This window comes from Amblyomma mixtum, chromosome 3 (assembly GCF_055824585.1).
Source record: "Amblyomma mixtum isolate Tamu chromosome 3, ASM5582458v1, whole genome shotgun sequence".
NCBI classification, from domain to species: Eukaryota; Metazoa; Arthropoda; class Arachnida; order Ixodida; family Ixodidae; genus Amblyomma; species Amblyomma mixtum.
Genome location: NC_143014.1, coordinates 221,872,304 through 221,886,748, shown reverse-complemented (window position 1 = coordinate 221,886,748; position 14,445 = coordinate 221,872,304). Strand labels below are relative to the sequence as shown.

The 14,445-nt window shown below is 50.8% G+C and overlaps 4 pseudogenes; 1 reads left to right on the top strand and 3 right to left on the bottom strand.

The window, feature by feature from the left end:
- Nucleotides 1–45: 45 nt before the first annotated feature.
- On the bottom strand, nt 46–1,391 carry LOC149353773 (uncharacterized; annotated as a pseudogene).
- Nucleotides 1,392–2,853: 1,462 nt separating this feature from the next.
- LOC149353772 (uncharacterized) lies at nt 2,854–4,478 on the bottom strand (annotated as a pseudogene).
- A 1,179-nt stretch (nt 4,479–5,657) lies between these two features.
- Nucleotides 5,658–6,827, bottom strand: LOC149353771 (uncharacterized; annotated as a pseudogene).
- A 50-nt stretch (nt 6,828–6,877) lies between these two features.
- Nucleotides 6,878–13,963, top strand: LOC149353770 (uncharacterized; annotated as a pseudogene).
- Nucleotides 13,964–14,445: the final 482 nt, after the last annotated feature.

Here is a 14,445-nt window from a genome sequence, read left to right as displayed (position 1 = left end):
TCACCACTCAAGCGGGACTGTGGTGCCCTAAGGAAGTTGTTGCCTTCAGCCATGCACACCAACGCCATAAACTCCACCTGCGGCTTCCTTTCCGACCGAGGACTGCCCGAAGACCGCCTTGTGTTCAAACGCGCCATTGTTTATATAGGACCAGCCCTGCTTGTGGCCTCAGCCGAAGCACTAGCTATCGCCAAAAGAGAATCCCGAGCTGTGGCTGTAAGCGCGGTTGTTACTGTATGCGTCAAGTAGCTGCTTGAAGCTCTGCCAGCGAACTCTCGCGATCCCTGGTTGTGCCCAGATGCACCACCCTTGTACCTTGTCAGAGTAGCTCCAGCAGAACTGCCGTATCCTGCCTGGAAAGCGCCATCGATGCCACTGCCAGGACAGGCTCCCACGAGTCCTGCGGTGCCAACGACTCCGGGGCGTACAACTCCAGTTCCCACGACTCCACTGCCGATGAGAGCCGGGCTTCCTAGCCCAGCACTGTCATGACCAGCACCACCGAGACCAGCTCCAGCGCGACCGGCTTCACCGCAATCGGCACCAGCTGCGCAAGCTCCCCCTACACCAGGAGCCCCATGACCAACTCCACTAAGCCCATCACCGGCTAGACCGGTGCCGACGAGCCCGGCGCCCACGCCGGCGCCGTGAACACCGAGCCCGCAGAGTCCCACGCCACCATTTTGGAAGCCTCCGCGTGAATAAACGTCTTTTACCTCGTCCTTCTTGCTGACCTTGTTCAGGGCAGCATCTTCGGAAAAAACGCCACTGGTTATAAATGCGCTGACTACAGCGACGGCGAGGATCTCCGGCTGGAGTGGCAATAAAAAGACATTTTATATCTTACCTAACGTCGTGGTTAATATGCACCGAAATTTTCTTGAGCCGGAAAACCACGTGACCAGGCATGTGTTAGAGAAGAGCAGTTTTTTCTTGCAGTGTTGTCCACCTGAATGCAGGAGGTTTCGACTGCGTTCAGTTTAGGCGCAGCAACCGCAACGGATCTGTCATTATAAAACTTCAGAGGCAGTACTCTTGTCTGCTGATAAGAAGTTTGGAATATTATCAACTGGACCTGTTTAATAAACTTCATCATAATTAAGAACCGATTATAATGCTGAACCCTTCAACGTCCGGATTGTGTACTGGGGAAATTATATTTAATGTGGTGCTGGGCGACAAAATACTCCACTTTTTGGAAAACGAAAAATATTGTAAGCGGTATAGGTCAGCATGCCACGCGCAGGGAGCTGCGGGGTATGTGGCTGGTAACAGACAGGCATAAGTGCGTGCCAGACTGGGACAAAGCGGAAAGCTGTTGGGGAGACAGGCACTACAGTGCGGGTGATGATGAACGGATCGTCAGAAACCAAGAGTAAGGGCAGGGACATTACCTTTGTGCGCAGTCGAAAAACTCCCCTCGACCCGATGCTGCAGCTTCAAGAAACCGCGAGCAACAGCAGTAACATCCTGTCCTCAGATAGAAGTCGTGACGAGAAGCACGTGCTCCTTCAGACGACATCTATACGCGCTCAGATCAGACCGTAAAGGCTGCCTATGAGAGAGTGCCGCGTTCGCAGGGACAAGGGACAGCGCAAGCCTGCTCGGCTTGTGGAGACGGCAAACAGTGGCGAGGCAGGCACATATGGACGGACCACTTTCCTCCACACCGCCCTCAGTCAAAAGTGGCCGGTCCGTGAAATTCGTGAAGAGGGCAATGCGACAGACAGCGGGTTTTTTTCACGAAGGAAAGCAGCAAGGCGTAGTAAATAGCGGCCATAACAAAAATCACTCCAGCGTCTTACATTTCGTATCATGAACCAATAGCATTTTTCCGAAATTTACTACTTTTAACACTCAACTGCGTACAACTCCATTTATTTTCCTTAAACATCACGTTGTGCGCGGTAATGAATACCAAAAAGAAATGCAGTGCTGGAATAGGGGCTTCAATGAAAAAAAAAACTGATAAAAAAGTGCCCTATAACCAGAACTTACAGAAGGAATTTTATGTGACAAGCTGCAAAAAGTAGAAGCCGAAAAGCAACTTTATTCGCTACAACAAAAGATCCCATTGAATGAGCTTAGATGCCGAATGTCATCAGCAAGCCGAGCTGGATTCCAGAAGGTCCTGCGAGGAAAGAAGGAAGAGTCTGCGGTCACGCACGGCGCCCTAGTAAAGATTGGCGAAAATTTCTTTGCCAAAAAAGGACATCAAGAAACCCCTGCGCGCTACCTGCGACAGGCCACTAGTTTTTATTAAATAACCCTGCGATAAACGCAAGGGCCACATATTAAAGTTTTGGTGGCCGAATAGCGTATACAAGTGAACGACGAGGTTTTCAGAAGAAAAATACTTCATTGCGCAATAGAGTGTGGTGCAGACTACAGAATGATGACCAGAAAAACCAATTACTGCAATCGAATAGGCAAGTTCCAGCACGGCTGCACAGCTCACTTTTCAAGAGTCTAAAAAAAAATTGCAGATGACTGCGATAGTCGGTCTTTCCAAAATTTGCACTCAGCTCTTTACACACCAGCTGCCAACACTGACAGCTGCCACCGCTTCCAACACTGACAATATCCGGGATCTTCCCATGGCAGCCGCCTTCCAGGTCGCGTCTCGCTCTGCCACTTACGCCGAGAAAGCCGACGACTACGCCCACGCCGACTACGACGCGGAACGCAGGAACGGGCGCTTAAGAGCTGCGCTCTAAGTGTGACCTCATCCCCGCGCTCCTGAGAAAACCATATCAGTAATATAAGAACTTAGCTCGCAGTGCCTCCTCTACTTGATCAATGCCTCAATCACCACTCAAGCGGGAATGTGGTGCCCTAAGGAAGTTCTTGCCTTCAGCCATGCACACCAACGCCTCCAACTCCAACTGCGGCTTCTTTTCCGACCGAGGACTGCCCGAAGACCGCCTTGTGTTCGGACGCGCCGTTGTTTCAATAGGACCAGCCCTGCTTGTGGCCTTAGCCGAAGCACTAGGTATCGCCAAAAGAGAATCCCGAGCTGTGGTTGTAAGCGCGGTTGTTACTGTATGCGTCAAGTAGCTGCTTGAAGCTCTGCCAGCGAACTCTCGCGATCCCTGGTTGTGCCCAGATGCACCACCCTTGTACCTTGTCAGAGTAGCTCCAGCAGAACTGCCGTATCCTGCCTGGAAAGCGCCACCGATGCCACTGCCAGGACAGGCTCCCACGAGTCCTGCGGTGCCAACGACTCCGGGGCGTACAACTCCAGGTCCCACGACTCCACTGCCGATGAGAGCCGGGCTTCCTAGCCCAGCACTGTCATGACCAGCACCATTGAGACCAGCTCCAGCACGACCGGCTTCACCGCAACCGGCACCAGCTGCGCAAGCTCCCCCTACACCAGGGGCCCCATGACCAACTCCACAAAGCCCATCACCGGCTAGACCGGCGCCGACGAGCCCGGCGCCCACGCCGGCGCCGTGAACACCGAGCCCGCAGAATCCTACGCCACCATTTTGGAAGCCTCCGCGTGAATGAACGTCTTTTACCTCGTCCTTCTTGCTGACCTTGTTCAGGGCAGCATCTTCGGAAAAAACGCCACTGGTTATAAATGCGGTGACTACAGCGAAGGCGAGGATCTCCGGCTTTAGTGGTAATAAAAAGACATTTTATATCTTAGCTAACATCGTGGTTAATATGCACCGAAATTTTCTTTAGCCGGAAAACCACGTGACCAGGCATGTGTTAGAGAAGAGCAGTTTTTTCTTGGAGTGTTGTTCACCTGAATGCAGGAGGTTTCAACTGCTTTCAGTTTAGGCGCAGCAACCGCAACGGATCTGTCATTATAAAACTTCAGAGGCAGTACTCTTGTCTGCTGATAAGAAGTGCGGAATATTAACAACTGCACCTGTGTAATAAACTTCATCATAATGAAGAACCGATAATAATGCTGAACCCTTCAACGTCCGGAATGTGTACTTGGAAAATTATATTAAATGTGGTGCTGGGCGACAAAACACTCCACTTTTTGAAAAACGAAAAATATTGTAAGCGGTATAGGTCAGCATGCCACGCGCAGGGAGCTGCGGGGTATGTGGCTGGTAACAGACAGGCATAAGTGGGCGCCAGACTGGGACAAAGCGGAAAGCCGTTGGGGAGACAGGCACTACAGTGCGGGTGATGATGAACGGATCGTCAGAAACCAAGAGTAATGGCAGGGACATTACCTTTGTGCGCAGTCGAAAAACTCCCCTCGACCCGACGCTGCAGCTTCAAGAAACCGCGAGCAACAGCGATAACATCCTGTCCTCAGATAGAAGTCGTGACGAGAAGCACGTGCTCCTTCAGACGACATCTATACGCGCTCAGATCAGACCGTAAAGGCTGCCTATAAGAGAGTGCCGCGTTCGCGGGGACAAGGGACAGCGCAAGCCTGCTCGGCTTGTGGAGACGGCAAACAGTGGCGAGGCAGGCACATATGGACGGACCACTTTCCTCCACATCGCCCTCAGTCAAAAGTGGCCGGTCCGTGAAATTCGTGAAGAGTGCAATGCGGCAGACAGCGGGTTTTTTTCACGAAGGAAAGCAGCAAGGCGTAGTAAATAGCGGCCATAACAAAAATCACTCCAGCGTCTTACATTTCGTATCATGAACCAATAGCATTTTTCCGAAATTTACTACTTTTAACACTCAACTGCGTACAACTCCATTTATTTTCCTTAAACATCACGTTGTGCGCGGTAATGAATACCAAAAAGAAATGCAGTGCTGGAATAGGGGCTTCAATGAAAAAAAAAGCAGATAAAAAAGTGCCCTATAACCAGAACTTACAGAAGGAATTTTATGTGACAAGCTGCAAAAAGTAGAAGCCGAAAAGCAACTTTATTCGCTACAACAAAAGATCCCATTGAATGAGCTTAGATGCCGAACGTCATCAGCAAGCCGAGCTGGATTCCAGAAGGTCCTGCGAGGAAAGAAGGAAGAGTCTGCGGTCACGCACGGCGCCCTAGTACAGATTGCCGAGAATTTTTGCCAAAAAAGGACATCAAGAAACCCCTGCGCGCTACCTGCTACAGGGCACTAGTTTTTATTAAGTAACCCTGCGGTAAACGCAAGGGCCACATATTAATGTTTTGGTGGCCGAATAGCGTATAAAAGTGAACGACGAGGTTTTCAGAAGAAAGATACTTCATTGCGCAATAGAGTGTGGTGCGGACTACAGCATGATGAAGAGAAAAAACAATTTCTGCAATCGAAAAGGCAAGTTCCAGCAGGGCTGCAAAGCTCACTTTTCAAGAGTCTAAAAAAAATGCAGATGACTGCGATAGTCGGTAGGTCCAAAATTTTCACGCAGCTCTTTACACGCCAGCTGCCAACGCTGACAGCTGCCACTGCTTCCACCACTGACACTATCCGGGATCTTCCCAGGGCAGCCGCCTTCCAGGTCGCGTTTCACTCTGCCACTTACGCCGAGAAAGCCGACGACTACGCCCACGCCGACTACGACGCGGAACGCAGGAACGGGCGCTTAAGAGCTGCGCTCTAAGTGTGACCTTGTCTGCGCGCTCCTGAGGAAACCATAGCAGTAATATAAGAACTTAGCTCGCAGTGCCTCCTCTACTTGATCAATGCCTCAATCACCACTCAAGCGTGGCTGTGGTGCCCTAAGGAAGTTGTTGCCTTCAGCCATGCACACCAACGCCTCCAACTCCAACTGCTTCTCTCTTTCCGAACGAGGACTGCCCGAAGACGGCCTTGTGTTCCGACGCGCCGTTGTTTCAATCGGACGAGCCCTGCTTGTGGCCTTAGCCGAAGCACTAGCTATCGCCAAAAGAGAATCCTGAGCTGTGGCTGTAAGCGCGGTTGCTACTGTATGCGTTAAGTAGCTGCTTGAAGCTCTGCCAGAGAACTCTCGGGATCCCTGGTTGTGCCCAGATGCACCACCCTTGTACCTTGTCAGAGTAGCTGCAGCAGAACTGCCATATCCTGCCTTGAAAGCGCCACAGATGTCACTGCCAGGACAGGCTCCCACGAGTACTGCGGTGCCAACGACTCCGGGGCCTACAACTCCAGGACCCGCGACTCCTCTCCCGATGAGACCGGGGCTTCCTAGCCCAGTACTGTCAAGACCATGACCGCCGAGACCAGCTCCAGCGAGACTGGCTTCACCGCAACCGGAACCAGCTGTACCAGCTCCTCCGAAACCAGCTGCCCCGTGACCAACTCCACCAAGGCCATCACCGGCCAGACCGGCGCTGACCAGCCCGGCGCCCACGCCTGCGCCGTCAACACCGAGACCACCGAATCCTACGCCACCATCTTGGAAGCCTCCGCGTGAATAAACGTCTTTTACCTCGTCCTTCTTGCTGATCTTGTTCTGGGCAGCACCTTCGGCAAAAACGCCACTGGTTATATATGCGGTGACTACAGCGACGGCGAGGATCTCCGGCCTGAGTGGCCATAAAAAGCCATTTGAGATCTTGCCTAATATCTTGGTGTATATGCACCGAAATTTTCTTTAGCCGGAAAATCATGTGACCAGGCATGTGTTAGACAAAAGCGTTTTTTCTTGCTGTGTTGTTCACCTGCATGCAGGAAGTTTGAAGTGCTTTCAGTTCAGGCGCAGGAACCGCAAAGGGTCTGTCATTTTAAAACATCAGAGACAGTGTGCTGACAAGCGTCTGCGTTCGAGTCACGTGAGAACCGTGACGTCATTGCCTGTATATATTTGGCTGCAATAAAGAGACGGGCGTCTTTCGCTCTGGGCTTTGACACGGACCTCGCTTCTTCTCTGTGCGTGTCTGCTCGGTTGGAACGCTCACCCCGATAGCGGCTGGACGCCGCTACGACATGGTGTCAGAAGTATAAGCTGGAACCTGGGAGAGAAGCATAGCGTCGAGAGATGGACGGAGCCAAAATCTTCACTTCTCCGGGCCTTCAACAGCCACCACCGCTGGACTTCGACAACACATCGAAGTGGCCGGCATGGATTCAGCATTTCGATGACTATCGCGTTGCATCGGGCCTCAACGAACGCTCAGAGGAAGCACAGGCACGAACGCTTCTCTACTCTATGAGACCTCAAGCTCGGGATATTTTTGCCACTTTCGGTCTCCAGACGAGTACTCGAAGAAGTTCGACGTCGTCAAGAAGAAGTTCGACATATATATCATAAAAGAGGTCAACGTCGTGAACGAGAGCGCTTGCTTTCACAAGCGACATCAAATGCCCGGTGAGTCAGTAGACCAGTTCATGACGGCGTTGCATGTCTTAGCAGACCGCTGCGATTTTGGCGAATCCAAGCAACGACTCATCAGAGACAGGTTCGTCGTCGGACTGACAGACGAAAAACTCTCAGAATCGCTACAGATGGACTCTAAGCGGTCTCTTGCGTCCGCCCTTGCAAAAGCACGCCTTAAGGAGACGGTTCAGCAGCAGCAGGAACTCCTTCGCAACTTGACGGCAAACCAAGTCTCGAGGGAACCTCTTCCCTGTGAAAATGTGGCAGTTGGTTCCGCAGCAACAGTCGACGCCGTGTGACGCTGCAAAAAGCCTCAACGCGGGAACGCCAGCTCTTCAGTGCGTCATGACGGGCGCTGCCTCTACTGCGGTAACTCCCTGCATCCACGAACATTTTGCCCAGCGAGGACAGTGAAGTGCAATTACTGCGGCGTAAAGGGACACTTTGCTAAAGCGTGCATCAAAAAGACTTCCACGGGCAACGAACGCAAGGTACTAGTTTCTTCTGTGCAAGCGGACACGGGACAAATTTTTGTGGGAGATATTGGAACGCCAGGTGCAAAAGCGCGATACATTCAAGAATGTGTTAACTCTGTTCCAGTGTTTGCAAAAGTTGATACCGGGGCCGAAGTTACCGTGCTTCATCATCTTTTCCTAGTCTCCCTGTTAAATTAACGAGAGCAAATGAGGTTTTGTCAGGCGCGAGTGGCTCACGCCTCTATGTTTTGGGCAAATTCGAGGCAGAAATCGCTTGGAAGGGGAAACGTTCTCGCCAAACATGTTATGTCGTCAGCCCGCTACGGCATGTTCTTCTCGGTTTGCCCGCTCTGGAGGCACTAGGTGCCGTGACGTTTGTCGATTCAGTCGCGCAGAAGAGTTCTACCGGTAGCGTTCCAGGCCCCGAAGTTTACAGTAACCTGGGCGCAATGCCAGGAGAGTATCAGATTCGGCTTCGCCCAGACGCGGTTCCGTATGCTATAACTGCTCCACGCAGAATTCCAATTCTGCTCAGGGAACGCGTCCGCGTTGAACTCGAAAAAATGGAGCAAATGGGCGTTATTCGTAACGTTGACGGGCCTACGGAGTGGTGTGCCGGCATTGTAGCAGTGGTAAAGCCGAGTGGGGATGTCAGGATCTGTGTAGACCTTACCCAACTGAATAAGTGCGTTCTGCGAGAGAAGTTCGCCCTCCCCACAGTGGATCAAGCTCTAGGTTCTATAGCCGGTGCAAAACTGTTTTCTAAACTGGACTCAAATTCTGGTTTCTATCAAGTAGGCCTAAGCAAGGCTTCGGAGGAATTTACTACCTTCATTACTCCGTTCGGGCGGTATTGTTTCACCAGGTTGCCTTTCGGAATTACTTCAGCACCTGAGTATTTCCAGAAAAGAATGTCGGAAATCCTGGCAGGCATGCCTGGAGTCGTCAACGTAATAGACGATATTTTAGTCTTTGGAAACAATAAGCAACAACATGATTCTAGACTTGCAAAGGTCATGACCAGCGCTCGTGTGTGCCTTTCCTCGTCTTGTGTCCTTGTGTAGCATGCGCTGTTGAAAAAATTATAATGAATAACCAACTAGCCCGTGAGCTCACCCTGGTCATGACCAGGTTGGCAGAATCGAACGTTACGTTAAACAAATGCAAGTGTGTCTTCGACGTTAAAAGGCTCACTTTTTTAGGTCATGTTCTGAGTGAGGAAGGCGTACAACCCGATCCAGCTAAGGTAAATGCTGTGAAAGAAAGGAAGCCACCGAGCAATGTAGCGGAATTGCGCAGCGTTCTGGGCATGGCAAACCATTTGGGGCGCTTCTTGCCGCACCTTACTCACACTACAGCTCCTTTGCGCGAACTTTTGCGTAAATATAGGGCCTGGATATGGGGCCCAGCGCAGAACGCTGCGTTTGAAAGTGTGAAATCTCTTATCTGCTCCGCGAAATGCACGGCTTTGTACGACCCTCGCCTTCCCACGATTCTGTCGGCAGCCGCTTCGTCTTTCGGCCTGGGCGCAGTCCTGTCTCAAACGCAACGGAACGGTGAGCGACGCCCAGTAGCGTTCGCCTCGCGTTCCCTCACGAAAACTGAGGAACGCTATGCGCAGATCGAAAAGGAGGCGTTAGCCTTGACTTGGGCTGCCGAAAGATTCGATGAATACCTCAGAGCTCTGGACATACTCTTCGAAACGGACCATAAGCCTCTTGTTTCCTTACTAGGAAAAATGCCCGTTGATACGGTCCCGCCAAGAATTCAGCGGTTCAGATTGCGGCTCTTGCGCTATCGTTTTGAGGTTGTCTATGTTCCGGGAAAACACTTAGTCACTGCCGACGCTCTTTCGCGAGCGCCAATCACTGGAGACAAGCGGATAGCCGGAGAATTGACTGTGTCTGAAGTTTCTTCCTATGCAAAATCGTGCATTGAGGGACTGGAAACCGGAGATAATTTCCTGAAAAGAGTCAGAAAGGCTCAAGAAACCGATGCAGTTTGCAAAGCCCTCCGATTGTTGTGTCGCGAAGGCTGGCCAGAAAAACCGAGGCTTCCTTCTCACCTCGCCCCTTATTGGAAAGAGCGCGCCTTTATAGTTGAAGGCAACGGGTTGCTTTTAAAAGGAACCACACTCATAGTGCCTCAGTCCCTGAGAAAAGAAGTGCTCGAAAAGTTGCACGACGGGCATCAAGGCATTTCTAGAAGATGAGCATTGGCTAAAGAGTTGGTTTGGTGGCCAGGCCTTAGCGAACAACTTGCGCAGCAGGTGAAAGATTGTGAAACTTGCGCGCGTTGTGCTACTCAGAATGCAGAGCCGTTGATGCCCACGGCTGCTATGAATTTTGCATGGGAAAGAGTTGGTGTTGACTTGTGCGTTATCAATAATCGCCACTATTTAGTGCTGGTCGATTATGTCTCGCTACCCGGAAATTGCGCTTCTGCCTTCAACTACAGCTCTAACCGTTATAGAAAGGATGAAGAGCATTTTTGCTCGTCATGGCATTCCGGAAACGGTAGTGACAGATAATGGACCGCAATTTTCATGCTCTGAGTTTGAAACTTTTGCTGTTGAGTATGGTTTTAGTCACGTGACTGTAAGCCCAAGGCTCCCGCAAGCTAATGGGGAAGTGGAAAGAATGGTACAAACAATCAAGCGTCTTCTACTTAAATCGAAAGACCCCTACCTCGCACTTCTCGCATACAGAGAGAGAGAGAGAGAAAAAGACGGAAAGGCAGGGAGGTTAACCAGGCGATGCCCAGTTGGCTACCCTACACTTGGGGAGGGGAACAAAGGGGAAAAAAGGAAAAAGAGCGGCAAAGAAATGAGTCTGTCAAGTGTCCATCGACCACTATGTCACAGGGACAGAGGGCGCGCACAGAAAACTTAGATTATAGGCGGGAATGCAACCCTGAGTCGCATACAGGGCGACACCAGGAGTGCTGGGCTACAATCCTGCAGAAGTCCTGATTGGCCGACCTCTAAGGACTCGCGTTCCGATGGCACCTCAGCTGCGAGGCCCATCACAGAGTAGAATGACATGTTACAGCTAAGGATCATTCAAATAAAAAAATGCAAGCGCGTTACTACAACAAACGTCATCGTGCTAGGGATCTCATTCCGTTGAAGGTCGGTGATCCTGTGTGGGTTCAAGACTTGAAAACCAGGGCCACTGTAGTTTGTGCTGCAGCTACCCCGCGGTCCTTCGTAGTACGCACAGAACAAGGTGCTCTGTTGCGTCGTAATCGACGAATGTTAAACCGCTTGCCAATTATTGGGAAAGCAAAAGGAAGTTATGAATTCCCCAATGAACATGGTCAGGAGGAGCCAGGTGTGTCAGTCAGGGATGCGCCTACCAGTGTAAACAGCTGTCCGGCCGAGGCAAAAGCCGAACGCCAGGTGCCTTCGGCTCCAGTCACGGTGACCAGGTCGGGAAGAGAAGTTCGCCCTCCCGTTCGCTGGGGATATGATGAGTAACCTTTTGTGTGTGTGCGCGTTCTCGGGTTGAGCCATGCGGAGTGTTTCTTTTTGTTGAACAGAACAAAGTTATCTGGTTGTGAAGTGCACACATTTGCCTGTGATGTAGTGAATGTCTCAAATGTGATAACGGGATTTCTGATGTTGTCCAGAAAGGGGGATGTGCTGACATGCGTCTGCGTTCGAGTCACGTGAGAATCGTGACGTCATTGCCTGTATATAATTGGCTGCAATAAAGAGACGGGTGTCTTTCGCTCTGGGCTTTGACACGGACCTCGCTTCTTCTCTGTGCGTCTTCGTTGGGTTGGAACGCTCACCCTGATAGCGGCCGGACGCCGCTACGACAGACAGTACTCTTGTCTGCTGACAAGAAATGGGAAATATTATCAAGTGCACCTCTTTAATAAACTTTATCATAATGGAGAACCGATTATAATGCAGAACCCTTTAACGTCCGGAATATGTACTTAAAAATTATTAGAACTGTGGTGCTGGGTGAGAAAACACTTCCCTTGATGAAAAAGAAAAATATTGTAACGAGTCAATAGCTCAGCATGCGACGCGCAATACGGTGCGGGGATGTGTGGCTTGTAACAGACAGGCGTATGTCGGCGCCAGACCGTTGGACAAAGCCGAAAGCCGTCAGGGAGAAAGGCGCAACAGTGCGGGTGGTGAGCGGCGGATCGTCACCAACTAAAACTGATGTCAGGGAGATTACCTTTCTGCGCAGTCAAAAACTACCCTCGACCTGACACCGTACTTTGAAGAAACCGCCGATAGCAGCAGTGGCATCCTGTAATCCGAAAGAGGTCGTGACGAGACGCACGTGTCCCTTGTGATGCCAGCTAGACGCGCTCAGAATATACTGCACATGGCTGCCTACAAGAGGGCGCCGCGTTCGCTGTGGACAAACGTCAGCGCAAGCCTGCACGGATTGTGGAGACTACGACGAGTGAAGAGGCAGGCACATATCTTTCCTCTGCCGCGCCTTCAGTCAAAAGTGACCGGTCCGCAAAATTCGGGAAAAGTGCAATGCGGCAGATGGCAGGTTTGTTCACGAAGCACAGCGCTAAGGCGTAGTACATAGCGGCAATAACGAAAATCATTCCAGCGTCCTGCATTTCGTGTCATGAACCAGTAGGATGTTTCCGAAATTTAATAGTTTTTAACACTAAACGCCGTACCACTTCATTCAATTTAGTTGAATGTCACATAGTGCGTGGTAAGGAATAGGAAATTGAAGTGCCCCGCTGGAAATAGCTGCTTCAATGAAAAAACAACATATATAAATGAAGGCTTTATCGCCATCATTTACAGAAGCAATTTTATGTGACAACCTACAATAAGTAGATGCCGAAAAGCAACTTTATTCGCTACAACAAAAGATCCCAGTGACTGAGATTAGATGCAGAATGTCTTCAGCAAGCCGAGCTGGATTCCAGAAGGTCCTGAGAGGAAAGAAAGAAGAGTCTGCGGCCACGCACGGCGCCCTAGAACAGATTGCCGAAAATTTCTTTCTCAAAAAAGGACATCAAGAATACACTGCGCGCTGCCTGTTACAGGGCACTAGTTTTTAATAAATAACCCAGCGATAAACGTAACAACCATTTATTAAAGATTTGCTCGCCCACTAGCATATTAAGTGAACGAGGAGGTTCCCAAAAAAAAAAGATACTTCATTACGCAATTGAATGTGTGCACTACAGCATGATGAACAGAAAAACCAATTTCGGCAATCGAAAGTGCAAGTTGCAGCACGGCTGCATTGCTCACTTTTCAAGTGCCCGAAAAAGAAATTGCAGATGACTGCGATAGTCGGTAGGCCCAAAATTTGCGCGCAGCTCTTTACACGTAAGCTGCCACCGCTGGCAGGTGCCATCGCTGCCCCCACTGACACTATCCGGGATCTTTCCATGGCAGCCGCCTTCCAGGTCGCGCTTCGCTCTGCCATTTGAACAACCGCTTACGCCGACAACGCCGACGAATACGCCGACGCCGACTACGATGCGGAACACACGAACGGGTGCTTAAAAGTTGCGCTCTAAATGTGACCTCCTCTTCGCGCTCCTGACAAAACCATATCAATAATATAATAACCCAACTCTCAGTTTCTCCTCTACTTGATCAATACCTCTGTCACCACTGGAGCGGGAGTGTTGTGTCCTTAGACGTTCTTGCCTTCAGCCATGCAAACCAACGCCCTTTCCGAACGAGGACTGTCTGAAGCCGGCATCGTGTCCGGACGCGCCGTGTTTCCAATCCGGACGAACCCTGCTTGTGGCCTTAGCCGACGCTCTGGATATCGCCAGAAGGAAACCACGAGCTGTGGCTGTAAGCGCGGTTGTTACTGTATGCGTTAAATTTTCTGCTTGAAGCTCCGCCAGCGAAGCTCCGCCAGATGCACCACCTTGTTGTGGTATCTCCATTAGAAGAGCCGTATCCTGACTGTAAACCGCCACCTATGGCAATCCCAAGACCGGCTCCCACGAGTCCTGGGGTACCAATAACTCCGGGGCCCACAACTCCAGGATCCGCGACTCCACTGCCGATGAGGGCGGGGATTCCAAGCACAGCTGTGGCAAGACCAGCACCACAGAGATCAGCGCCACGGTAACCGGCACCAGTTATGCCAGCTGCCCCGAGGTCAGCTGCCCCAAGACCAACTCCATCAAGGCCAGCTCCAGCCGAACGGACTGCGACGAGCCCGGCGCCCACGCCTGCGCCGTGAACACCGACGCCGCTGAGTCCTACGTCGCCATCTTAGAAGCCTCCGCGTGCCTAAACGTCTTTTAGCTCGTCCTTCTGCTGACACTGTTCTTTGCAGGGTCTTCGGCAAAACCAAAACTGGTAAGAAGGGCGGCGGCTGCAGCGGCGGCGAAGATCTGCAGCTGGAGTGGCAATAAAAAGACATTTTTGATCTTACCTAATATCATGGTTGACATGCACCGAAATTTTCTTTAGCCAAAATTCACGTAACCAGGCATGAGTTAGAGAAGAAGAGGATTTTTTCTTGGTGAGTTGTTGACCTGAATGCATGAAATTTGAACTTCTGTCAGTTTAGGCGCAGGAACCGCAAAGAGTGCGCCATTATAAAACTTCTGCGGCTGAACTGTCTGTTGATAAGAGATGGGAACTATTATCAACTGCAGCTCGTTAATAAACTTCATCATAATGAAGAACCGATAATAATGCGGACCCCTTCAACGTCCGGAATGTGTACTAAGAAAAATTATATCAAGTGTGGTGCTTAGCGAGAAAACACATCACTTGTTGAA